General features: G+C 55.0%; 22 non-coding genes across 22 annotated transcripts; all 22 read right to left on the reverse strand.

The window, feature by feature from the left end:
- Window positions 1-752: 752 nt before the first annotated feature.
- On the reverse strand, window positions 753-871 carry LOC126090247 (5S ribosomal RNA). Its single transcript, XR_007521105.1, has one exon. It is a non-coding gene; the product is annotated as a 5S ribosomal RNA (ribosomal RNA).
- An 841-nt stretch (window positions 872-1712) lies between these two features.
- Window positions 1713-1831, reverse strand: LOC126090248 (5S ribosomal RNA). The gene has a single exon (XR_007521106.1). It is a non-coding gene; the product is annotated as a 5S ribosomal RNA (ribosomal RNA).
- Window positions 1832-2677: 846 nt separating this feature from the next.
- On the reverse strand, window positions 2678-2796 carry LOC126089187 (5S ribosomal RNA). Its single transcript, XR_007520523.1, has one exon. It is a non-coding gene; the product is annotated as a 5S ribosomal RNA (ribosomal RNA).
- An 842-nt stretch (window positions 2797-3638) lies between these two features.
- LOC126090249 (5S ribosomal RNA) lies at window positions 3639-3757 on the reverse strand. Its single transcript, XR_007521107.1, has one exon. It is a non-coding gene; the product is annotated as a 5S ribosomal RNA (ribosomal RNA).
- Window positions 3758-4603: 846 nt separating this feature from the next.
- Window positions 4604-4722, reverse strand: LOC126090250 (5S ribosomal RNA). The gene has a single exon (XR_007521108.1). It is a non-coding gene; the product is annotated as a 5S ribosomal RNA (ribosomal RNA).
- Window positions 4723-5569: 847 nt separating this feature from the next.
- LOC126090252 (5S ribosomal RNA) lies at window positions 5570-5688 on the reverse strand. Its single transcript, XR_007521109.1, has one exon. It is a non-coding gene; the product is annotated as a 5S ribosomal RNA (ribosomal RNA).
- Window positions 5689-6529: 841 nt separating this feature from the next.
- Window positions 6530-6648, reverse strand: LOC126090253 (5S ribosomal RNA). Its single transcript, XR_007521110.1, has one exon. It is a non-coding gene; the product is annotated as a 5S ribosomal RNA (ribosomal RNA).
- Window positions 6649-7495: 847 nt separating this feature from the next.
- LOC126090254 (5S ribosomal RNA) lies at window positions 7496-7614 on the reverse strand. Its single transcript, XR_007521111.1, has one exon. It is a non-coding gene; the product is annotated as a 5S ribosomal RNA (ribosomal RNA).
- An 843-nt stretch (window positions 7615-8457) lies between these two features.
- Window positions 8458-8576, reverse strand: LOC126090255 (5S ribosomal RNA). The gene has a single exon (XR_007521112.1). It is a non-coding gene; the product is annotated as a 5S ribosomal RNA (ribosomal RNA).
- An 846-nt stretch (window positions 8577-9422) lies between these two features.
- Window positions 9423-9541, reverse strand: LOC126090256 (5S ribosomal RNA). Its single transcript, XR_007521113.1, has one exon. It is a non-coding gene; the product is annotated as a 5S ribosomal RNA (ribosomal RNA).
- Window positions 9542-10387: 846 nt separating this feature from the next.
- On the reverse strand, window positions 10388-10506 carry LOC126090258 (5S ribosomal RNA). Its single transcript, XR_007521115.1, has one exon. It is a non-coding gene; the product is annotated as a 5S ribosomal RNA (ribosomal RNA).
- An 847-nt stretch (window positions 10507-11353) lies between these two features.
- LOC126090259 (5S ribosomal RNA) lies at window positions 11354-11472 on the reverse strand. Its single transcript, XR_007521116.1, has one exon. It is a non-coding gene; the product is annotated as a 5S ribosomal RNA (ribosomal RNA).
- Window positions 11473-12318: 846 nt separating this feature from the next.
- On the reverse strand, window positions 12319-12437 carry LOC126090260 (5S ribosomal RNA). The gene has a single exon (XR_007521117.1). It is a non-coding gene; the product is annotated as a 5S ribosomal RNA (ribosomal RNA).
- An 846-nt stretch (window positions 12438-13283) lies between these two features.
- On the reverse strand, window positions 13284-13402 carry LOC126090261 (5S ribosomal RNA). Its single transcript, XR_007521118.1, has one exon. It is a non-coding gene; the product is annotated as a 5S ribosomal RNA (ribosomal RNA).
- An 842-nt stretch (window positions 13403-14244) lies between these two features.
- On the reverse strand, window positions 14245-14363 carry LOC126090262 (5S ribosomal RNA). Its single transcript, XR_007521119.1, has one exon. It is a non-coding gene; the product is annotated as a 5S ribosomal RNA (ribosomal RNA).
- Window positions 14364-15205: 842 nt separating this feature from the next.
- On the reverse strand, window positions 15206-15324 carry LOC126090263 (5S ribosomal RNA). Its single transcript, XR_007521120.1, has one exon. It is a non-coding gene; the product is annotated as a 5S ribosomal RNA (ribosomal RNA).
- Window positions 15325-16166: 842 nt separating this feature from the next.
- Window positions 16167-16285, reverse strand: LOC126090264 (5S ribosomal RNA). The gene has a single exon (XR_007521121.1). It is a non-coding gene; the product is annotated as a 5S ribosomal RNA (ribosomal RNA).
- Window positions 16286-17131: 846 nt separating this feature from the next.
- Window positions 17132-17250, reverse strand: LOC126090265 (5S ribosomal RNA). The gene has a single exon (XR_007521122.1). It is a non-coding gene; the product is annotated as a 5S ribosomal RNA (ribosomal RNA).
- An 847-nt stretch (window positions 17251-18097) lies between these two features.
- On the reverse strand, window positions 18098-18216 carry LOC126090266 (5S ribosomal RNA). The gene has a single exon (XR_007521123.1). It is a non-coding gene; the product is annotated as a 5S ribosomal RNA (ribosomal RNA).
- Window positions 18217-19062: 846 nt separating this feature from the next.
- LOC126090267 (5S ribosomal RNA) lies at window positions 19063-19181 on the reverse strand. Its single transcript, XR_007521124.1, has one exon. It is a non-coding gene; the product is annotated as a 5S ribosomal RNA (ribosomal RNA).
- An 846-nt stretch (window positions 19182-20027) lies between these two features.
- Window positions 20028-20146, reverse strand: LOC126090269 (5S ribosomal RNA). The gene has a single exon (XR_007521126.1). It is a non-coding gene; the product is annotated as a 5S ribosomal RNA (ribosomal RNA).
- An 841-nt stretch (window positions 20147-20987) lies between these two features.
- LOC126090270 (5S ribosomal RNA) lies at window positions 20988-21106 on the reverse strand. Its single transcript, XR_007521127.1, has one exon. It is a non-coding gene; the product is annotated as a 5S ribosomal RNA (ribosomal RNA).
- Between the last annotated feature and the right edge of the window lie 826 nt (window positions 21107-21932).

A 21932-nucleotide genomic window follows, 5' to 3' on the forward strand; every position in this document is an offset into this window, starting at 1 on the left:
TTCCTTCTGCAACCGCCAGTTCCTCGAGGACGGCGCGGGGAGGCGCGCCCGGCGTCCCAGCAGAGTGACGGCCGAATTGGCGGGCGCACCGCCGCGTGTGTGAGACGCACTGCTGCTCGTTGCACCCCCTGTCATTCGCTGGGCGCGTGCAGCCTTCGACACTAGCGGAGGACGCATCTTGTCCCTGGTGTTCAGCGGAGGGCCTGTGCGGGGTGTGGCAGTGTCGTGCTGGAGGGCCCACTGGTAGCGATGTGGGCTTCCTCGCCTCGCCTCGCCTCGCCTCGCCTCACACCAGGTGTCTGCGTAAGTTTGCAGTGCATTCGCACCATTCCTATCCCTGTCCCTGTCCCCGTCCCGACTTGTCCCGACTTTGCTCGACTGCCGCTCGCTGCCGCTCGGGTCGTAGTCCATATGACAGCGCAAGCACGACAAACGTCTGCGGGACGAGACGAGACGAGACGACTAAGGAATAAATTCGTGGTTACAAATCAAATTTGGAACTCTACACTCCTACACAACAATAGGCGGTGACGTATTTCAGAAATCACCTGCCGATTCGTACTGTTTTGTCGTTTTCAAAGTCTTTTTGGCAAACTTGGTTAGCACATTCTCCCTCAAACTGAGTTAATTACTGCATTTTCGTACCATTACAGTAGTTTAAAAGGCTTAAGGAAGCATCTTTGTCACAACAGAAAGGTAGTTTGAAATTTGGGATGGCGACATAACAAAAAAAAAAAAGAAAACAGGAAGGGAGCCAACAGCACCCGGGTTTCCCAGGCGGTCACCCATCCAAGTACTAGCCGGGCCCGATGATGCTTAACTTCGGTGATCGGACGAGAACCGGTGTATTCATCATGGTATGGCCGTTGGCGCTCATCTAATGTAGGAGCACGGCAGAATTCGCGTTCGGCTTTTCTCCCAACACACAAAATGTTAGTTTTCGGCCGCATTTGACGAAAGCGCTTCCTTCCGCAACCGCCAGTTCCTCGATGACGGCGCGGGGAGGCGCGCCCGGCGTCCCAGCAGAGTGACGGCCGAATTGGCGGGCGCACCGCCGCGTGTGTGAGACGCACTGCTGCTCGTTGCACCCCCTGTCATTCGCTGGGCGCGTGCAGCCTTCGACACTAGCGGAGGACGCATCTTGTCCCTGGTGTTCAGCGGAGGGCCTGTGCGGGGTGTGGCAGTGTCGTGCTGGAGGGCCCACTGGTAGCGATGTGGGCTTCCTCGCCTCGCCTCGCCTCGCCTCGCCTCACACCAGGTGTCTGCGTAGTTTGCAGTGCATTCGCACCATTCCTATCCCTGTCCCTGTCCCCGTCCCGACTTGTCCCGACTTTGCTCGACTGCCGCTCGCTGCCGCTCGGGTCGTGGTCCATATGACAGCGCAAGCACGACAAACGTCTGCGGGACGAGACGAGACGAGACGAGACGACTAAGGAATAAGTTCGTGGTTACAAATCAAATTTGGAACTCAACACACCTACACAACAATAGGCGGTGACGTATTTCAGAAATCACCTGCCGATTCGTAGTGTTTTGTCGTTTTCAAAGTCTTCTTGGCAAACTTGGTTAGCACATTCTCCCTCAAACTGAGTTAATTACTGCATTTTCGTTCCATTACAGTAGTTTAAAAGGCTTAAGGAAGCATCTTTGTCACAACAGAAAGGTAGTTTGAAAATTGGGCTGGCGACATAACAAAAAAAAAACAGTAAGGGAGCCAACAGCACCCGGGTTTCCCAGGCGGTCACCCATCCAAGTACTAGCCGGGCCCGATGATGCTTAACTTCGGTGATCGGACGAGAACCGGTGTATTCATCATGGTATGGCCGTTGGCGCTCATCTAATGTAGGAGCACGGCAGAATTCGCGTTCGGCTTTTCTCCCAACACACAAAATGTTAGTTTTCGGCCGCATTTGACGAAAGCGCTTCCTTCCGCAACCGCCAGTTCCTCGATGACGGCGCGGGGAGGCGCGCCCGGCGTCCCAGCAGAGTGACGGCCGAATTGGCGGGCGCACCGCCGCGTGTGTGAGACGCACTGCTGCTCGTTGCACCCCCTGTCATTCGCTGGGCGCGTGCAGCTTTCGACACTAGCGGAGGACGCATCTTGTCCCTGGTGTTCAGCGGAGGGCCTGTGCGGGGTGTGGCAGTGTCGTGCTGGAGGGCCCACTGGTAGCGATGTGGGCTTCCTCGCCTCGCCTCGCCTCGCCTCGCCTCGCCTCACACCAGGTGTCTGCGTAGTTTGCAGTGCATTCGCACCATTCCTATCCCTGTCCCTGTCCCCGTCCCGACTTGTCCCGACTTTGCTCGACTGCCGCTCGCTGCCGCTCGGGTCGTGGTCCATATGACAGCGCAAGCACGACAAACGTCTGCGGGACGAGACGAGACGAGACGAGACGACTAAGGAATAAGTTCGTGGTTACAAATCAAATTTGGAACTCAACACACCTACACAACAATAGGCGGTGACGTATTTCAGAAATCACCTGCCGATTCGTAGTGTTTTGTCGTTTTCAAAGTCTTCTTGGCAAACTTGGTTAGCACATTCTCCCTCAAACTGAGTTAATTACTGCATTTTCGTTCCATTACAGTAGTTTAAAAGGCTTAAGGAAGCATCTTTGTCACAACAGAAAGGTAGTTTGAAAATTGGGCTGGCGACATAACAAAAAAAAAACAGTAAGGGAGCCAACAGCACCCGCGTTTCCCAGGCGGTCACCCATCCAAGTACTAGCCGGGCCCGATGATGCTTAACTTCGGTGATCGGACGAGAACCGGTGTATTCATCATGGTATGGCCGTTGGCGCTCATCTAATGTAGGAGCACGGCAGAATTCGCGTTCGGCTTTTCTCCCAACACACAAAATGTTAGTTTTCGGCCGCATTTGACGAAAGCGCTTCCTTCCGCAACCGCCAGTTCCTCGAGGACGGCGCGGGGAGGCGCGCCCGGCGTCCCAGCAGAGTGACGGCCGAATTGGCGGGCGCACCGCCGCGTGTGTGAGACGCACTGCTGCTCGTTGCACCCCCTGTCATTCGCTGGGCGCGTGCAGCCTTCGACACTAGCGGAGGACGCATCTTGTCCCTGGTGTTCAGCGGAGGGCCTGTGCGGGGTGTGGCAGTGTCGTGCTGGAGGGCCCACTGGTAGCGATGTGGGCTTCCTCGCCTCGCCTCGCCTCGCCTCGCCTCACACCAGGTGTCTGCGTAAGTTTGCAGTGCATTCGCACCATTCCTATCCCTGTCCCTGTCCCCGTCCCGACTTGTCCCGACTTTGCTCGACTGCCGCTCGCTGCCGCTCGGGTCGTAGTCCATATGACAGCGCAAGCACGACAAACGTCTGCGGGACGAGACGAGACGAGACGACTAAGGAATAAATTCGTGGTTACAAATCAAATTTGGAACTCTACACTCCTACACAACAATAGGCGGTGACGTATTTCAGAAATCACCTGCCGATTCGTACTGTTTTGTCGTTTTCAAAGTCTTTTTGGCAAACTTGGTTAGCACATTCTCCCTCAAACTGAGTTAATTACTGCATTTTCGTACCATTACAGTAGTTTAAAAGGCTTAAGGAAGCATCTTTGTCACAACAGAAAGGTAGTTTGAAATTTGGGATGGCGACATAACAAAAAAAAAAAAAAACAGGAAGGGAGCCAACAGCACCCGGGTTTCCCAGGCGGTCACCCATCCAAGTACTAGCCGGGCCCGATGATGCTTAACTTCGGTGATCGGACGAGAACCGGTGTATTCATCATGGTATGGCCGTTGGCGCTCATCTAATGTAGGAGCACGGCAGAATTCGCGTTCGGCTTTTCTCCCAACACACAAAATGTTAGTTTTCGGCCGCATTTGACGAAAGCGCTTCCTTCCGCAACCGCCAGTTCCTCGATGACGGCGCGGGGAGGCGCGCCCGGCGTCCCAGCAGAGTGACGGCCGAATTGGCGGGCGCACCGCCGCGTGTGTGAGACGCACTGCTGCTCGTTGCACCCCCTGTCATTCGCTGGGCGCGTGCAGCCTTCGACACTAGCGGAGGACGCATCTTGTCCCTGGTGTTCAGCGGAGGGCCTGTGCGGGGTGTGGCAGTGTCGTGCTGGAGGGCCCACTGGTAGCGATGTGGGCTTCCTCGCCTCGCCTCGCCTCGCCTCGCCTCGCCTCACACCAGGTGTCTGCGTAGTTTGCAGTGCATTCGCACCATTCCTATCCCTGTCCCTGTCCCCGTCCCGACTTGTCCCGACTTTGCTCGACTGCCGCTCGCTGCCGCTCGGGTCGTGGTCCATATGACAGCGCAAGCACGACAAACGTCTGCGGGACGAGACGAGACGAGACGAGACGACTAAGGAATAAGTTCGTGGTTACAAATCAAATTTGGAACTCAACACACCTACACAACAATAGGCGGTGACGTATTTCAGAAATCACCTGCCGATTCGTAGTGTTTTGTCGTTTTCAAAGTCTTCTTGGCAAACTTGGTTAGCACATTCTCCCTCAAACTGAGTTAATTACTGCATTTTCGTTCCATTACAGTAGTTTAAAAGGCTTAAGGAAGCATCTTTGTCACAACAGAAAGGTAGTTTGAAAATTGGGCTGGCGACATAACAAAAAAAAAACAGTAAGGGAGCCAACAGCACCCGGGTTTCCCAGGCGGTCACCCATCCAAGTACTAGCCGGGCCCGATGATGCTTAACTTCGGTGATCGGACGAGAACCGGTGTATTCATCATGGTATGGCCGTTGGCGCTCATCTAATGTAGGAGCACGGCAGAATTCGCGTTCGGCTTTTCTCCCAACACACAAAATGTTAGTTTTCGGCCGCATTTGACGAAAGCGCTTCCTTCCGCAACCGCCAGTTCCTCGAGGACGGCGCGGGGAGGCGCGCCCGGCGTCCCAGCAGAGTGACGGCCGAATTGGCGGGCGCACCGCCGCGTGTGTGAGACGCACTGCTGCTCGTTGCACCCCCTGTCATTCGCTGGGCGCGTGCAGCCTTCGACACTAGCGGAGGACGCATCTTGTCCCTGGTGTTCAGCGGAGGGCCTGTGCGGGGTGTGGCAGTGTCGTGCTGGAGGGCCCACTGGTAGCGATGTGGGCTTCCTCGCCTCGCCTCGCCTCGCCTCGCCTCGCCTCACACCAGGTGTCTGCGTAGTTTGCAGTGCATTCGCACCATTCCTATCCCTGTCCCTGTCCCCGTCCCGACTTGTCCCGACTTTGCTCGACTGCCGCTCGCTGCCGCTCGGGTCGTGGTCCATATGACAGCGCAAGCACGACAAACGTCTGCGGGACGAGACGAGACGAGACGAGACGACTAAGGAATAAGTTCGTGGTTACAAATCAAATTTGGAACTCAACACACCTACACAACAATAGGCGGTGACGTATTTCAGAAATCACCTGTCGATTCGTAGTGTTTTGTCGTTTTCAAAGTCTTCTTGGCAAACTTGGTTAGCACATTCTCCCTCAAACTGAGTTAATTACTGCATTTTCGTTCCATTACAGTAGTTTAAAAGGCTTAAGGAAGCATCTTTGTCACAACAGAAAGGTAGTTTGAAAATTGGGCTGGCGACATAACAAAAAAAAAAACAGTAAGGGAGCCAACAGCACCCGGGTTTCCCAGGCGGTCACCCATCCAAGTACTAGCCGGGCCCGATGATGCTTAACTTCGGTGATCGGACGAGAACCGGTGTATTCATCATGGTATGGCCGTTGGCGCTCATCTAATGTAGGAGCACGGCAGAATTCGCGTTCGGCTTTTCTCCCAACACACAAAATGTTAGTTTTCGGCCGCATTTGACGAAAGCGCTTCCTTCCGCAACCGCCAGTTCCTCGAGGACGGCGCGGGGAGGCGCGCCCGGCGTCCCAGCAGAGTGACGGCCGAATTGGCGGGCGCACCGCCGCGTGTGTGAGACGCACTGCTGCTCGTTGCACCCCCTGTCATTCGCTGGGCGCGTGCAGCCTTCGACACTAGCGGAGGACGCATCTTGTCCCTGGTGTTCAGCGGAGGGCCTGTGCGGGGTGTGGCAGTGTCGTGCTGGAGGGCCCACTGGTAGCGATGTGGGCTTCCTCGCCTCGCCTCGCCTCGCCTCGCCTCACACCAGGTGTCTGCGTAAGTTTGCAGTGCATTCGCACCATTCCTATCCCTGTCCCTGTCCCCGTCCCGACTTGTCCCGACTTTGCTCGACTGCCGCTCGCTGCCGCTCGGGTCGTAGTCCATATGACAGCGCAAGCACGACAAACGTCTGCGGGACGAGACGAGACGAGACGACTAAGGAATAAATTCGTGGTTACAAATCAAATTTGGAACTCTACACTCCTACACAACAATAGGCGGTGACGTATTTCAGAAATCACCTGCCGATTCGTACTGTTTTGTCGTTTTCAAAGTCTTTTTGGCAAACTTGGTTAGCACATTCTCCCTCAAACTGAGTTAATTACTGCATTTTCGTACCATTACAGTAGTTTAAAAGGCTTAAGGAAGCATCTTTGTCACAACAGAAAGGTAGTTTGAAATTTGGGATGGCGACATAACAAAAAAAAAAAAAACAGGAAGGGAGCCAACAGCACCCGGGTTTCCCAGGCGGTCACCCATCCAAGTACTAGCCGGGCCCGATGATGCTTAACTTCGGTGATCGGACGAGAACCGGTGTATTCATCATGGTATGGCCGTTGGCGCTCATCTAATGTAGGAGCACGGCAGAATTCGCGTTCGGCTTTTCTCCCAACACACAAAATGTTAGTTTTCGGCCGCATTTGACGAAAGCGCTTCCTTCCGCAACCGCCAGTTCCTCGATGACGGCGCGGGGAGGCGCGCCCGGCGTCCCAGCAGAGTGACGGCCGAATTGGCGGGCGCACCGCCGCGTGTGTGAGACGCACTGCTGCTCGTTGCACCCCCTGTCATTCGCTGGGCGCGTGCAGCCTTCGACACTAGCGGAGGACGCATCTTGTCCCTGGTGTTCAGCGGAGGGCCTGTGCGGGGTGTGGCAGTGTCGTGCTGGAGGGCCCACTGGTAGCGATGTGGGCTTCCTCGCCTCGCCTCGCCTCGCCTCGCCTCGCCTCACACCAGGTGTCTGCGTAGTTTGCAGTGCATTCGCACCATTCCTATCCCTGTCCCTGTCCCCGTCCCGACTTGTCCCGACTTTGCTCGACTGCCGCTCGCTGCCGCTCGGGTCGTGGTCCATATGACAGCGCAAGCACGACAAACGTCTGCGGGACGAGACGAGACGAGACGAGACGACTAAGGAATAAGTTCGTGGTTACAAATCAAATTTGGAACTCAACACACCTACACAACAATAGGCGGTGACGTATTTCAGAAATCACCTGCCGATTCGTAGTGTTTTGTCGTTTTCAAAGTCTTCTTGGCAAACTTGGTTAGCACATTCTCCCTCAAACTGAGTTAATTACTGCATTTTCGTTCCATTACAGTAGTTTAAAAGGCTTAAGGAAGCATCTTTGTCACAACAGAAAGGTAGTTTGAAAATTGGGCTGGCGACATAACAAAAAAAAAAACAGTAAGGGAGCCAACAGCACCCGGGTTTCCCAGGCGGTCACCCATCCAAGTACTAGCCGGGCCCGATGATGCTTAACTTCGGTGATCGGACGAGAACCGGTGTATTCATCATGGTATGGCCGTTGGCGCTCATCTAATGTAGGAGCACGGCAGAATTCGCGTTCGGCTTTTCTCCCAACACACAAAATGTTAGTTTTCGGCCGCATTTGACGAAAGCGCTTCCTTCCGCAACCGCCAGTTCCTCGAGGACGGCGCGGGGAGGCGCGCCCGGCGTCCCAGCAGAGTGACGGCCGAATTGGCGGGCGCACCGCCGCGTGTGTGAGACGCACTGCTGCTCGTTGCACCCCCTGTCATTCGCTGGGCGCGTGCAGCCTTCGACACTAGCGGAGGACGCATCTTGTCCCTGGTGTTCAGCGGAGGGCCTGTGCGGGGTGTGGCAGTGTCGTGCTGGAGGGCCCACTGGTAGCGATGTGGGCTTCCTCGCCTCGCCTCGCCTCGCCTCGCCTCACACCAGGTGTCTGCGTAAGTTTGCAGTGCATTCGCACCATTCCTATCCCTGTCCCTGTCCCCGTCCCGACTTGTCCCGACTTTGCTCGACTGCCGCTCGCTGCCGCTCGGGTCGTAGTCCATATGACAGCGCAAGCACGACAAACGTCTGCGGGACGAGACGAGACGAGACGAGACGACTAAGGAATAAGTTCGTGGTTACAAATCAAATTTGGAACTCAACACACCTACACAACAATAGGCGGTGACGTATTTCAGAAATCACCTGCCGATTCGTAGTGTTTTGTCGTTTTCAAAGTCTTCTTGGCAAACTTGGTTAGCACATTCTCCCTCAAACTGAGTTAATTACTGCATTTTCGTTCCATTACAGTAGTTTAAAAGGCTTAAGGAAGCATCTTTGTCACAACAGAAAGGTAGTTTGAAAATTGGGCTGGCGACATAACAAAAAAAAAAACAGTAAGGGAGCCAACAGCACCCGGGTTTCCCAGGCGGTCACCCATCCAAGTACTAGCCGGGCCCGATGATGCTTAACTTCGGTGATCGGACGAGAACCGGTGTATTCATCATGGTATGGCCGTTGGCGCTCATCTAATGTAGGAGCACGGCAGAATTCGCGTTCGGCTTTTCTCCCAACACACAAAATGTTAGTTTTCGGCCGCATTTGACGAAAGCGCTTCCTTCCGCAACCGCCAGTTCCTCGAGGACGGCGCGGGGAGGCGCGCCCGGCGTCCCAGCAGAGTGACGGCCGAATTGGCGGGCGCACCGCCGCGTGTGTGAGACGCACTGCTGCTCGTTGCACCCCCTGTCATTCGCTGGGCGCGTGCAGCCTTCGACACTAGCGGAGGACGCATCTTGTCCCTGGTGTTCAGCGGAGGGCCTGTGCGGGGTGTGGCAGTGTCGTGCTGGAGGGCCCACTGGTAGCGATGTGGGCTTCCTCGCCTCGCCTCGCCTCGCCTCGCCTCGCCTCACACCAGGTGTCTGCGTAGTTTGCAGTGCATTCGCACCATTCCTATCCCTGTCCCTGTCCCCGTCCCGACTTGTCCCGACTTTGCTCGACTGCCGCTCGCTGCCGCTCGGGTCTTGGTCCATATGACAGCGCAAGCACGACAAACGTCTGCGGGACGAGACGAGACGAGACGAGACGACTAAGGAATAAGTTCGTGGTTACAAATCAAATTTGGAACTCAACACACCTACACAACAATAGGCGGTGACGTATTTCAGAAATCACCTGCCGATTCGTAGTGTTTTGTCGTTTTCAAAGTCTTCTTGGCAAACTTGGTTAGCACATTCTCCCTCAAACTGAGTTAATTACTGCATTTTCGTTCCATTACAGTAGTTTAAAAGGCTTAAGGAAGCATCTTTGTCACAACAGAAAGGTAGTTTGAAAATTGGGCTGGCGACATAACAAAAAAAAAACAGTAAGGGAGCCAACAGCACCCGGGTTTCCCAGGCGGTCACCCATCCAAGTACTAGCCGGGCCCGATGATGCTTAACTTCGGTGATCGGACGAGAACCGGTGTATTCATCATGGTATGGCCGTTGGCGCTCATCTAATGTAGGAGCACGGCAGAATTCGCGTTCGGCTTTTCTCCCAACACACAAAATGTTAGTTTTCGGCCGCATTTGACGAAAGCGCTTCCTTCCGCAACCGCCAGTTCCTCGATGACGGCGCGGGGAGGCGCGCCCGGCGTCCCAGCAGAGTGACGGCCGAATTGGCGGGCGCACCGCCGCGTGTGTGAGACGCACTGCTGCTCGTTGCACCCCCTGTCATTCGCTGGGCGCGTGCAGCCTTCGACACTAGCGGAGGACGCATCTTGTCCCTGGTGTTCAGCAGAGGGCCTGTGCGGGGTGTGGCAGTGTCGTGCTGGAGGGCCCACTGGTAGCGATGTGGGCTTCCTCGCCTCGCCTCGCCTCGCCTCGCCTCGCCTCACACCAGGTGTCTGCGTAGTTTGCAGTGCATTCGCACCATTCCTATCCCTGTCCCTGTCCCCGTCCCGACTTGTCCCGACTTTGCTCGACTGCCGCTCGCTGCCGCTCGGGTCGTGGTCCATATGACAGCGCAAGCACGACAAACGTCTGCGGGACGAGACGAGACGAGACGAGACGACTAAGGAATAAGTTCGTGGTTACAAATCAAATTTGGAACTCAACACACCTACACAACAATAGGCGGTGACGTATTTCAGAAATCACCTGCCGATTCGTAGTGTTTTGTCGTTTTCAAAGTCTTCTTGGCAAACTTGGTTAGCACATTCTCCCTCAAACTGAGTTAATTACTGCATTTTCGTTCCATTACAGTAGTTTAAAAGGCTTAAGGAAGCATCTTTGTCACAACAGAAAGGTAGTTTGAAAATTGGGCTGGCGACATAACAAAAAAAAAACAGTAAGGGAGCCAACAGCACCCGGGTTTCCCAGGCGGTCACCCATCCAAGTACTAGCCGGGCCCGATGATGCTTAACTTCGGTGATCGGACGAGAACCGGTGTATTCATCATGGTATGGCCGTTGGCGCTCATCTAATGTAGGAGCACGGCAGAATTCGCGTTCGGCTTTTCTCCCAACACACAAAATGTTAGTTTTCGGCCGCATTTGACGAAAGCGCTTCCTTCCGCAACCGCCAGTTCCTCGATGACGGCGCGGGGAGGCGCGCCCGGCGTCCCAGCAGAGTGACGGCCGAATTGGCGGGCGCACCGCCGCGTGTGTGAGACGCTCTGCTGCTCGTTGCACCCCCTGTCATTCGCTGGGCGCGTGCAGCCTTCGACACTAGCGGAGGACGCATCTTGTCCCTGGTGTTCAGCGGAGGGCCTGTGCGGGGTGTGGCAGTGTCGTGCTGGAGGGCCCACTGGTAGCGATGTGGGCTTCCTCGCCTCGCCTCGCCTCGCCTCGCCTCGCCTCACACCAGGTGTCTGCGTAAGTTTGCAGTGCATTCGCACCATTCCTATCCCTGTCCCTGTCCCCGTCCCGACTTGTCCCGACTTTGCTCGACTGCCGCTCGCTGCCGCTCGGGTCGTAGTCCATATGACAGCGCAAGCACGACAAACGTCTGCGGGACGAGACGAGACGAGACGACTAAGGAATAAATTCGTGGTTACAAATCAAATTTGGAACTCTACACTCCTACACAACAATAGGCGGTGACGTATTTCAGAAATCACCTGCCGATTCGTACTGTTTTGTCGTTTTCAAAGTCTTTTTGGCAAACTTCGTTAGCACATTCTCCCTCAAACTGAGTTAATTACTGCATTTTCGTACCATTACAGTAGTTTAAAAGGCTTAAGGAAGCATCTTTGTCACAACAGAAAGGTAGTTTGAAATTTGGGATGGCGACATAACAAAAAAAAAAAAAAACAGGAAGGGAGCCAACAGCACCCGGGTTTCCCAGGCGGTCACCCATCCAAGTACTAGCCGGGCCCGATGATGCTTAACTTCGGTGATCGGACGAGAACCGGTGTATTCATCATGGTATGGCCGTTGGCGCTCATCTAATGTAGGAGCACGGCAGAATTCGCGTTCGGCTTTTCTCCCAACACACAAAATGTTAGTTTTCGGCCGCATTTGACGAAAGCGCTTCCTTCCGCAACCGCCAGTTCCTCGATGACGGCGCGGGGAGGCGCGCCCGGCGTCCCAGCAGAGTGACGGCCGAATTGGCGGGCGCACCGCCGCGTGTGTGAGACGCACTGCTGCTCGTTGCACCCCCTGTCATTCGCTGGGCGCGTGCAGCCTTCGACACTAGCGGAGGACGCATCTTGTCCCTGGTGTTCAGCGGAGGGCCTGTGCGGGGTGTGGCAGTGTCGTGCTGGAGGGCCCACTGGTAGCGATGTGGGCTTCCTCGCCTCGCCTCGCCTCGCCTCGCCTCGCCTCACACCAGGTGTCTGCGTAGTTTGCAGTGCATTCGCACCATTCCTATCCCTGTCCCTGTCCCCGTCCCGACTTGTCCCGACTTTGCTCGACTGCCGCTCGCTGCCGCTCGGGTCGTGGTCCATATGACAGCGCAAGCACGACAAACGTCTGCGGGACGAGACGAGACGAGACGAGACGACTAAGGAATAAGTTCGTGGTTACAAATCAAATTTGGAACTCAACACACCTACACAACAATAGGCGGTGACGTATTTCAGAAATCACCTGCCGATTCGTAGTGTTTTGTCGTTTTCAAAGTCTTCTTGGCAAACTTGGTTAGCACATTCTCCCTCAAACTGAGTTAATTACTGCATTTTCGTTCCATTACAGTAGTTTAAAAGGCTTAAGGAAGCATCTTTGTCACAACAGAAAGGTAGTTTGAAAATTGGGCTGGCGACATAACAAAAAAAAAACAGTAAGGGAGCCAACAGCACCCGGGTTTCCCAGGCGGTCACCCATCCAAGTACTAGCCGGGCCCGATGATGCTTAACTTCGGTGATCGGACGAGAACCGGTGTATTCATCATGGTATGGCCGTTGGCGCTCATCTAATGTAGGAGCACGGCAGAATTCGCGTTCGGCTTTTCTCCCAACACACAAAATGTTAGTTTTCGGCCGCATTTGACGAAAGCGCTTCCTTCCGCAACCGCCAGTTCCTCGATGACGGCGCGGGGAGGCGCGCCCGGCGTCCCAGCAGAGTGACGGCCGAATTGGCGGGCGCACCGCCGCGTGTGTGAGACGCACTGCTGCTCGTTGCACCCCCTGTCATTCGCTGGGCGCGTGCAGCCTTCGACACTAGCGGAGGACGCATCTTGTCCCTGGTGTTCAGCGGAGGGCCTGTGCGGGGTGTGGCAGTGTCGTGCTGGAGGGCCCACTGGTAGCGATGTGGGCTTCCTCGCCTCGCCTCGCCTCGCCTCGCCTCGCCTCACACCAGGTGTCTGCGTAGTTTGCAGTGCATTCGCACCATTCCTATCCCTGTCCCTGTCCCCGTCCCGACTTGTCCCGACTTTGCTCGACTGCCGCTCGCTGCCGCTCGGGTCGTGGTCCATATGACAGCGCAAGCACGACAAACGTCTGCGGGACGAGACGAGACGAGACGAGACGACTAAGGAATAAGTTCGTGGTTACAAATCAAATTTGGAACTCAACACACCTACACAACAATAGGCGGTGACGTATTTCAGAAATCACCTGCCGATTCGTAGTGTTTTGTCGTTTTCAAAGTCTTCTTGGCAAACTTGGTTAGCACATTCTCCCTCAAACTGAGTTAATTACTGCATTTTCGTTCCATTACAGTAGTTTAAAAGGCTTAAGGAAGCATCTTTGTCACAACAGAAAGGTAGTTTGAAAATTGGGCTGGCGACATAACAAAAAAAAAACAGTAAGGGAGCCAACAGCACCCGGGTTTCCCAGGCGGTCACCCATCCAAGTACTAGCCGGGCCCGATGATGCTTAACTTCGGTGATCGGACGAGAACCGGTGTATTCATCATGGTATGGCCGTTGGCGCTCATCTAATGTAGGAGCACGGCAGAATTCGCGTTCGGCTTTTCTCCCAACACACAAAATGTTAGTTTTCGGCCGCATTTGACGAAAGCGCTTCCTTCCGCAACCGCCAGTTCCTCGATGACGGCGCGGGGAGGCGCGCCCGGCGTCCCAGCAGAGTGACGGCCGAATTGGCGGGCGCACCGCCGCGTGTGTGAGACGCACTGCTGCTCGTTGCACCCCCTGTCATTCGCTGGGCGCGTGCAGCCTTCGACACTAGCGGAGGACGCATCTTGTCCCTGGTGTTCAGCGGAGGGCCTGTGCGGGGTGTGGCAGTGTCGTGCTGGAGGGCCCACTGGTAGCGATGTGGGCTTCCTCGCCTCGCCTCGCCTCGCCTCGCCTCACACCAGGTGTCTGCGTAGTTTGCAGTGCATTCGCACCATTCCTATCCCTGTCCCTGTCCCCGTCCCGACTTGTCCCGACTTTGCTCGACTGCCGCTCGCTGCCGCTCGGGTCGTGGTCCATATGACAGCGCAAGCACGACAAACGTCTGCGGGACGAGACGAGACGAGACGAGACGACTAAGGAATAAGTTCGTGGTTACAAATCAAATTTGGAACTCAACACACCTACACAACAATAGGCGGTGACGTATTTCAGAAATCACCTGCCGATTCGTAGTGTTTTGTCGTTTTCAAAGTCTTCTTGGCAAACTTGGTTAGCACATTCTCCCTCAAACTGAGTTAATTACTGCATTTTCGTTCCATTACAGTAGTTTAAAAGGCTTAAGGAAGCATCTTTGTCACAACAGAAAGGTAGTTTGAAAATTGGGCTGGCGACATAACAAAAAAAAAAACAGTAAGGGAGCCAACAGCACCCGGGTTTCCCAGGCGGTCACCCATCCAAGTACTAGCCGGGCCCGATGATGCTTAACTTCGGTGATCGGACGAGAACCGGTGTATTCATCATGGTATGGCCGTTGGCGCTCATCTAATGTAGGAGCACGGCAGAATTCGCGTTCGGCTTTTCTCCCAACACACAAAATGTTAGTTTTCGGCCGCATTTGACGAAAGCGCTTCCTTCCGCAACCGCCAGTTCCTCGAGGACGGCGCGGGGAGGCGCGCCCGGCGTCCCAGCAGAGTGACGGCCGAATTGGCGGGCGCACCGCCGCGTGTGTGAGACGCACTGCTGCTCGTTGCACCCCCTGTCATTCGCTGGGCGCGTGCAGCCTTCGACACTAGCGGAGGACGCATCTTGTCCCTGGTGTTCAGCGGAGGGCCTGTGCGGGGTGTGGCAGTGTCGTGCTGGAGGGCCCACTGGTAGCGATGTGGGCTTCCTCGCCTCGCCTCGCCTCGCCTCGCCTCACACCAGGTGTCTGCGTAAGTTTGCAGTGCATTCGCACCATTCCTATCCCTGTCCCTGTCCCCGTCCCGACTTGTCCCGACTTTGCTCGACTGCCGCTCGCTGCCGCTCGGGTCGTAGTCCATATGACAGCGCAAGCACGACAAACGTCTGCGGGACGAGACGAGACGAGACGACTAAGGAATAAATTCGTGGTTACAAATCAAATTTGGAACTCTACACTCCTACACAACAATAGGCGGTGACGTATTTCAGAAATCACCTGCCGATTCGTACTGTTTTGTCGTTTTCAAAGTCTTTTTGGCAAACTTGGTTAGCACATTCTCCCTCAAACTGAGTTAATTACTGCATTTTCGTACCATTACAGTAGTTTAAAAGGCTTAAGGAAGCATCTTTGTCACAACAGAAAGGTAGTTTGAAATTTGGGATGGCGACATAACAAAAAAAAAAAAAAAAAGGAAGGGAGCCAACAGCACCCGGGTTTCCCAGGCGGTCACCCATCCAAGTACTAGCCGGGCCCGATGATGCTTAACTTCGGTGATCGGACGAGAACCGGTGTATTCATCATGGTATGGCCGTTGGCGCTCATCTAATGTAGGAGCACGGCAGAATTCGCGTTCGGCTTTTCTCCCAACACACAAAATGTTAGTTTTCGGCCGCATTTGACGAAAGCGCTTCCTTCCGCAACCGCCAGTTCCTCGAGGACGGCGCGGGGAGGCGCGCCCGGCGTCCCAGCAGAGTGACGGCCGAATTGGCGGGCGCACCGCCGCGTGTGTGAGACGCACTGCTGCTCGTTGCACCCCCTGTCATTCGCTGGGCGCGTGCAGCCTTCGACACTAGCGGAGGACGCATCTTGTCCCTGGTGTTCAGCGGAGGGCCTGTGCGGGGTGTGGCAGTGTCGTGCTGGAGGGCCCACTGGTAGCGATGTGGGCTTCCTCGCCTCGCCTCGCCTCGCCTCGCCTCACACCAGGTGTCTGCGTAGTTTGCAGTGCATTCGCACCATTCCTATCCCTGTCCCTGTCCCCGTCCCGACTTGTCCCGACTTTGCTCGACTGCCGCTCGCTGCCGCTCGGGTCGTGGTCCATATGACAGCGCAAGCACGACAAACGTCTGCGGGACGAGACGAGACGAGACGAGACGACTAAGGAATAAGTTCGTGGTTACAAATCAAATTTGGAACTCAACACACCTACACAACAATAGGCGGTGACGTATTTCAGAAATCACCTGCCGATTCGTAGTGTTTTGTCGTTTTCAAAGTCTTCTTGGCAAACTTGGTTAGCACATTCTCCCTCAAACTGAGTTAATTACTGCATTTTCGTTCCATTACAGTAGTTTAAAAGGCTTAAGGAAGCATCTTTGTCACAACAGAAAGGTAGTTTGAAAATTGGGCTGGCGACATAACAAAAAAAAAAACAGTAAGGGAGCCAACAGCACCCGGGTTTCCCAGGCGGTCACCCATCCAAGTACTAGCCGGGCCCGATGATGCTTAACTTCGGTGATCGGACGAGAACCGGTGTATTCATCATGGTATGGCCGTTGGCGCTCATCTAATGTAGGAGCACGGCAGAATTCGCGTTCGGCTTTTCTCCCAACACACAAAATGTTAGTTTTCGGCCGCATTTGACGAAAGCGCTTCCTTCCGCAACCGCCAGTTCCTCGAGGACGGCGCGGGGAGGCGCGCCCGGCGTCCCAGCAGAGTGACGGCCGAATTGGCGGGCGCACCGCCGCGTGTGTGAGACGCACTGCTGCTCGTTGCACCCCCTGTCATTCGCTGGGCGCGTGCAGCCTTCGACACTAGCGGAGGACGCATCTTGTCCCTGGTGTTCAGCGGAGGGCCTGTGCGGGGTGTGGCAGTGTCGTGCTGGAGGGCCCACTGGTAGCGATGTGGGCTTCCTCGCCTCGCCTCGCCTCGCCTCGCCTCGCCTCACACCAGGTGTCTGCGTAAGTTTGCAGTGCATTCGCACCATTCCTATCCCTGTCCCTGTCCCCGTCCCGACTTGTCCCGACTTTGCTCGACTGCCGCTCGCTGCCGCTCGGGTCGTAGTCCATATGACAGCGCAAGCACGACAAACGTCTGCGGGACGAGACGAGACGAGACGACTAAGGAATAAATTCGTGGTTACAAATCAAATTTGGAACTCTACACTCCTACACAACAATAGGCGGTGACGTATTTCAGAAATCACCTGCCGATTCGTACTGTTTTGTCGTTTTCAAAGTCTTTTTGGCAAACTTGGTTAGCACATTCTCCCTCAAACTGAGTTAATTACTGCATTTTCGTACCATTACAGTAGTTTAAAAGGCTTAAGGAAGCATCTTTGTCACAACAGAAAGGTAGTTTGAAATTTGGGATGGCGACATAACAAAAAAAAAAAAAAAAGGAAGGGAGCCAACAGCACCCGGGTTTCCCAGGCGGTCACCCATCCAAGTACTAGCCGGGCCCGATGATGCTTAACTTCGGTGATCGGACGAGAACCGGTGTATTCATCATGGTATGGCCGTTGGCGCTCATCTAATGTAGGAGCACGGCAGAATTCGCGTTCGGCTTTTCTCCCAACACACAAAATGTTAGTTTTCGGCCGCATTTGACGAAAGCGCTTCCTTCCGCAACCGCCAGTTCCTCGAGGACGGCGCGGGGAGGCGCGCCCGGCGTCCCAGCAGAGTGACGGCCGAATTGGCGGGCGCACCGCCGCGTGTGTGAGACGCACTGCTGCTCGTTGCACCCCCTGTCATTCGCTGGGCGCGTGCAGCCTTCGACACTAGCGGAGGACGCATCTTGTCCCTGGTGTTCAGCGGAGGGCCTGTGCGGGGTGTGGCAGTGTCGTGCTGGAGGGCCCACTGGTAGCGATGTGGGCTTCCTCGCCTCGCCTCGCCTCGCCTCGCCTCGCCTCACACCAGGTGTCTGCGTAGTTTGCAGTGCATTCGCACCATTCCTATCCCTGTCCCTGTCCCCGTCCCGACTTGTCCCGACTTTGCTCGACTGCCGCTCGCTGCCGCTCGGGTCGTGGTCCATATGACAGCGCAAGCACGACAAACGTCTGCGGGACGAGACGAGACGAGACGAGACGACTAAGGAATAAGTTCGTGGTTACAAATCAAATTTGGAACTCAACACACCTACACAACAATAGGCGGTGACGTATTTCAGAAATCACCTGCCGATTCGTAGTGTTTTGTCGTTTTCAAAGTCTTCTTGGCAAACTTGGTTAGCACATTCTCCCTCAAACTGAGTTAATTACTGCATTTTCGTTCCATTACAGTAGTTTAAAAGGCTTAAGGAAGCATCTTTGTCACAACAGAAAGGTAGTTTGAAAATTGGGCTGGCGACATAACAAAAAAAAAAACAGTAAGGGAGCCAACAGCACCCGGGTTTCCCAGGCGGTCACCCATCCAAGTACTAGCCGGGCCCGATGATGCTTAACTTCGGTGATCGGACGAGAACCGGTGTATTCATCATGGTATGGCCGTTGGCGCTCATCTAATGTAGGAGCACGGCAGAATTCGCGTTCGGCTTTTCTCCCAACACACAAAATGTTAGTTTTCGGCCGCATTTGACGAAAGCGCTTCCTTCCGCAACCGCCAGTTCCTCGAGGACGGCGCGGGGAGGCGCGCCCGGCGTCCCAGCAGAGTGACGGCCGAATTGGCGGGCGCACCGCCGCGTGTGTGAGACGCACTGCTGCTCGTTGCACCCCCTGTCATTCGCTGGGCGCGTGCAGCCTTCGACACTAGCGGAGGACGCATCTTGTCCCTGGTGTTCAGCGGAGGGCCTGTGCGGGGTGTGGCAGTGTCGTGCTGGAGGGCCCACTGGTAGCGATGTGGGCTTCCTCGCCTCGCCTCGCCTCGCCTCGCCTCGCCTCACACCAGGTGTCTGCGTAAGTTTGCAGTGCATTCGCACCATTCCTATCCCTGTCCCTGTCCCCGTCCCGACTTGTCCCGACTTTGCTCGACTGCCGCTCGCTGCCGCTCGGGTCGTAGTCCATATGACAGCGCAAGCACGACAAACGTCTGCGGGACGAGACGAGACGAGACGACTAAGGAATAAATTCGTGGTTACAAATCAAATTTGGAACTCTACACTCCTACACAACAATAGGCGGTGACGTATTTCAGAAATCACCTGCCGATTCGTACTGTTTTGTCGTTTTCAAAGTCTTTTTGGCAAACTTGGTTAGCACATTCTCCCTCAAACTGAGTTAATTACTGCATTTTCGTACCATTACAGTAGTTTAAAAGGCTTAAGGAAGCATCTTTGTCACAACAGAAAGGTAGTTTGAAATTTGGGATGGCGACATAACAAAAAAAAAAAAAAAAGGAAGGGAGCCAACAGCACCCGGGTTTCCCAGGCGGTCACCCATCCAAGTACTAGCCGGGCCCGATGATGCTTAACTTCGGTGATCGGACGAGAACCGGTGTATTCATCATGGTATGGCCGTTGGCGCTCATCTAATGTAGGAGCACGGCAGAATTCGCGTTCGGCTTTTCTCCCAACACACAAAATGTTAGTTTTCGGCCGCATTTGACGAAAGCGCTTCCTTCCGCAACCGCCAGTTCCTCGAGGACGGCGCGGGGAGGCGCGCCCGGCGTCCCAGCAGAGTGACGGCCGAATTGGCGGGCGCACCGCCGCGTGTGTGAGACGCACTGCTGCTCGTTGCACCCCCTGTCATTCGCTGGGCGCGTGCAGCCTTCGACACTAGCGGAGGACGCATCTTGTCCCTGGTGTTCAGCGGAGGGCCTGTGCGGGGTGTGGCAGTGTCGTGCTGGAGGGCCCACTGGTAGCGATGTGGGCTTCCTCGCCTCGCCTCGCCTCGCCTCGCCTCGCCTCACACCAGGTGTCTGCGTAGTTTGCAGTGCATTCGCACCATTCCTATCCCTGTCCCTGTCCCCGTCCCGACTTGTCCCGACTTTGCTCGACTGCCGCTCGCTGCCGCTCGGGTCGTGGTCCATATGACAGCGCAAGCACGACAAACGTCTGCGGGACGAGACGAGACGAGACGAGACGACTAAGGAATAAGTTCGTGGTTACAAATCAAATTTGGAACTCAACACACCTACACAACAATAGGCGGTGACGTATTTCAGAAATCACCTGCCGATTCGTAGTGTTTTGTCGTTTTCAAAGTCTTCTTGGCAAACTTGGTTAGCACATTCTCCCTCAAACTGAGTTAATTACTGCATTTTCGTTCCATTACAGTAGTTTAAAAGGCTTAAGGAAGCATCTTTGTCACAACAGAAAGGTAGTTTGAAAATTGGGCTGGCGACATAACAAAAAAAAAACAGTAAGGGAGCCAACAGCACCCGGGTTTCCCAGGCGGTCACCCATCCAAGTACTAGCCGGGCCCGATGATGCTTAACTTCGGTGATCGGACGAGAACCGGTGTATTCATCATGGTATGGCCGTTGGCGCTCATCTAATGTAGGAGCACGGCAGAATTCGCGTTCGGCTTTTCTCCCAACACACAAAATGTTAGTTTTCGGCCGCATTTGACGAAAGCGCTTCCTTCCGCAACCGCCAGTTCCTCGAGGACGGCGCGGGGAGGCGCGCCCGGCGTCCCAGCAGAGTGACGGCCGAATTGGCGGGCGCACCGCCGCGTGTGTGAGACGCACTGCTGCTCGTTGCACCCCCTGTCATTCGCTGGGCGCGTGCAGCCTTCGACACTAGCGGAGGACGCATCTTGTCCCTGGTGTTCAGCGGAGGGCCTGTGCGGGGTGTGGCAGTGTCGTGCTGGAGGGCCCACTGGTAGCGATGTGGGCTTCCTCGCCTCGCCTCGCCTCGCCTCGCCTCACACCAGGTGTCTGCGTAGTTTGCAGTGCATTCGCACCATTCCTATCCCTGTCCCTGTCCCCGTCCCGACTTGTCCCGACTTTGCTCGACTGCCGCTCGCTGCCGCTCGGGTCGTGGTCCATATGACAGCGCAAGCACGACAAACGTCTGCGGGACGAGACGAGACGAGACGAGACGACTAAGGAATAAGTTCGTGGTTACAAATCAAATTTGGAACTCAACACACCTACACAACAATAGGCGGTGACGTATTTCAGAAATCACCTGCCGATTCGTAGTGTTTTGTCGTTTTCAAAGTCTTCTTGGCAAACTTGGTTAGCACATTCTCCCTCAAACTGAGTTAATTACTGCATTTTCGTTCCATTACAGTAGTTTAAAAGGCTTAAGGAAGCATCTTTGTCACAACAGAAAGGTAGTTTGAAAATTGGGCTGGCGACATAACAAAAAAAAAACAGTAAGGGAGCCAACAGCACCCGGGTTTCCCAGGCGGTCACCCATCCAAGTACTAGCCGGGCCCGATGATGCTTAACTTCGGTGATCGGACGAGAACCGGTGTATTCATCATGGTATGGCCGTTGGCGCTCATCTAATGTAGGAGCACGGCAGAATTCGCGTTCGGCTTTTCTCCCAACACACAAAATGTTAGTTTTCGGCCGCATTTGACGAAAGCGCTTCCTTCCGCAACCGCCAGTTCCTCGATGACGGCGCGGGGAGGCGCGCCCGGCGTCCCAGCAGAGTGACGGCCGAATTGGCGGGCGCACCGCCGCGTGTGTGAGACGCACTGCTGCTCGTTGCACCCCCTGTCATTCGCTGGGCGCGTGCAGCCTTCGACACTAGCGGAGGACGCATCTTGTCCCTGGTGTTCAGCGGAGGGCCTGTGCGGGGTGTGGCAGTGTCGTGCTGGAGGGCCCACTGGTAGCGATGTGGGCTTCCTCGCCTCGCCTCGCCTCGCCTCGCCTCGCCTCACACCAGGTGTCTGCGTAGTTTGCAGTGCATTCGCACCATTCCTATCCCTGTCCCTGTCCCCGTCCCGACTTGTCCCGACTTTGCTCGACTGCCGCTCGCTGCCGCTCGGGTCGTGGTCCATATGACAGCGCAAGCACGACAAACGTCTGCGGGACGAGACGAGACGAGACGAGACGACTAAGGAATAAGTTCGTGGTTAGAAATCAAATTTGGAACTCAACACACCTACACAACAATAGGCGGTGACGTATTTCAGAAATCACCTGCCGATTCGTAGTGTTTTGTCGTTTTCAAAGTCTTCTTGGCAAACTTGGTTAGCACATTCTCCCTCAAACTGAGTTAATTACTGCATTTTCGTTCCATTACAGTAGTTTAAAAGGCTTAAGGAAGCATCTTTGTCACAACAGAAAGGTAGTTTGAAAATTGGGCTGGCGACATAA

Source organism: Schistocerca cancellata, chromosome 6, assembly GCF_023864275.1.
Source record: "Schistocerca cancellata isolate TAMUIC-IGC-003103 chromosome 6, iqSchCanc2.1, whole genome shotgun sequence".
Lineage (NCBI taxonomy): Eukaryota > Metazoa > Arthropoda > Insecta > Orthoptera > Acrididae > Schistocerca > Schistocerca cancellata.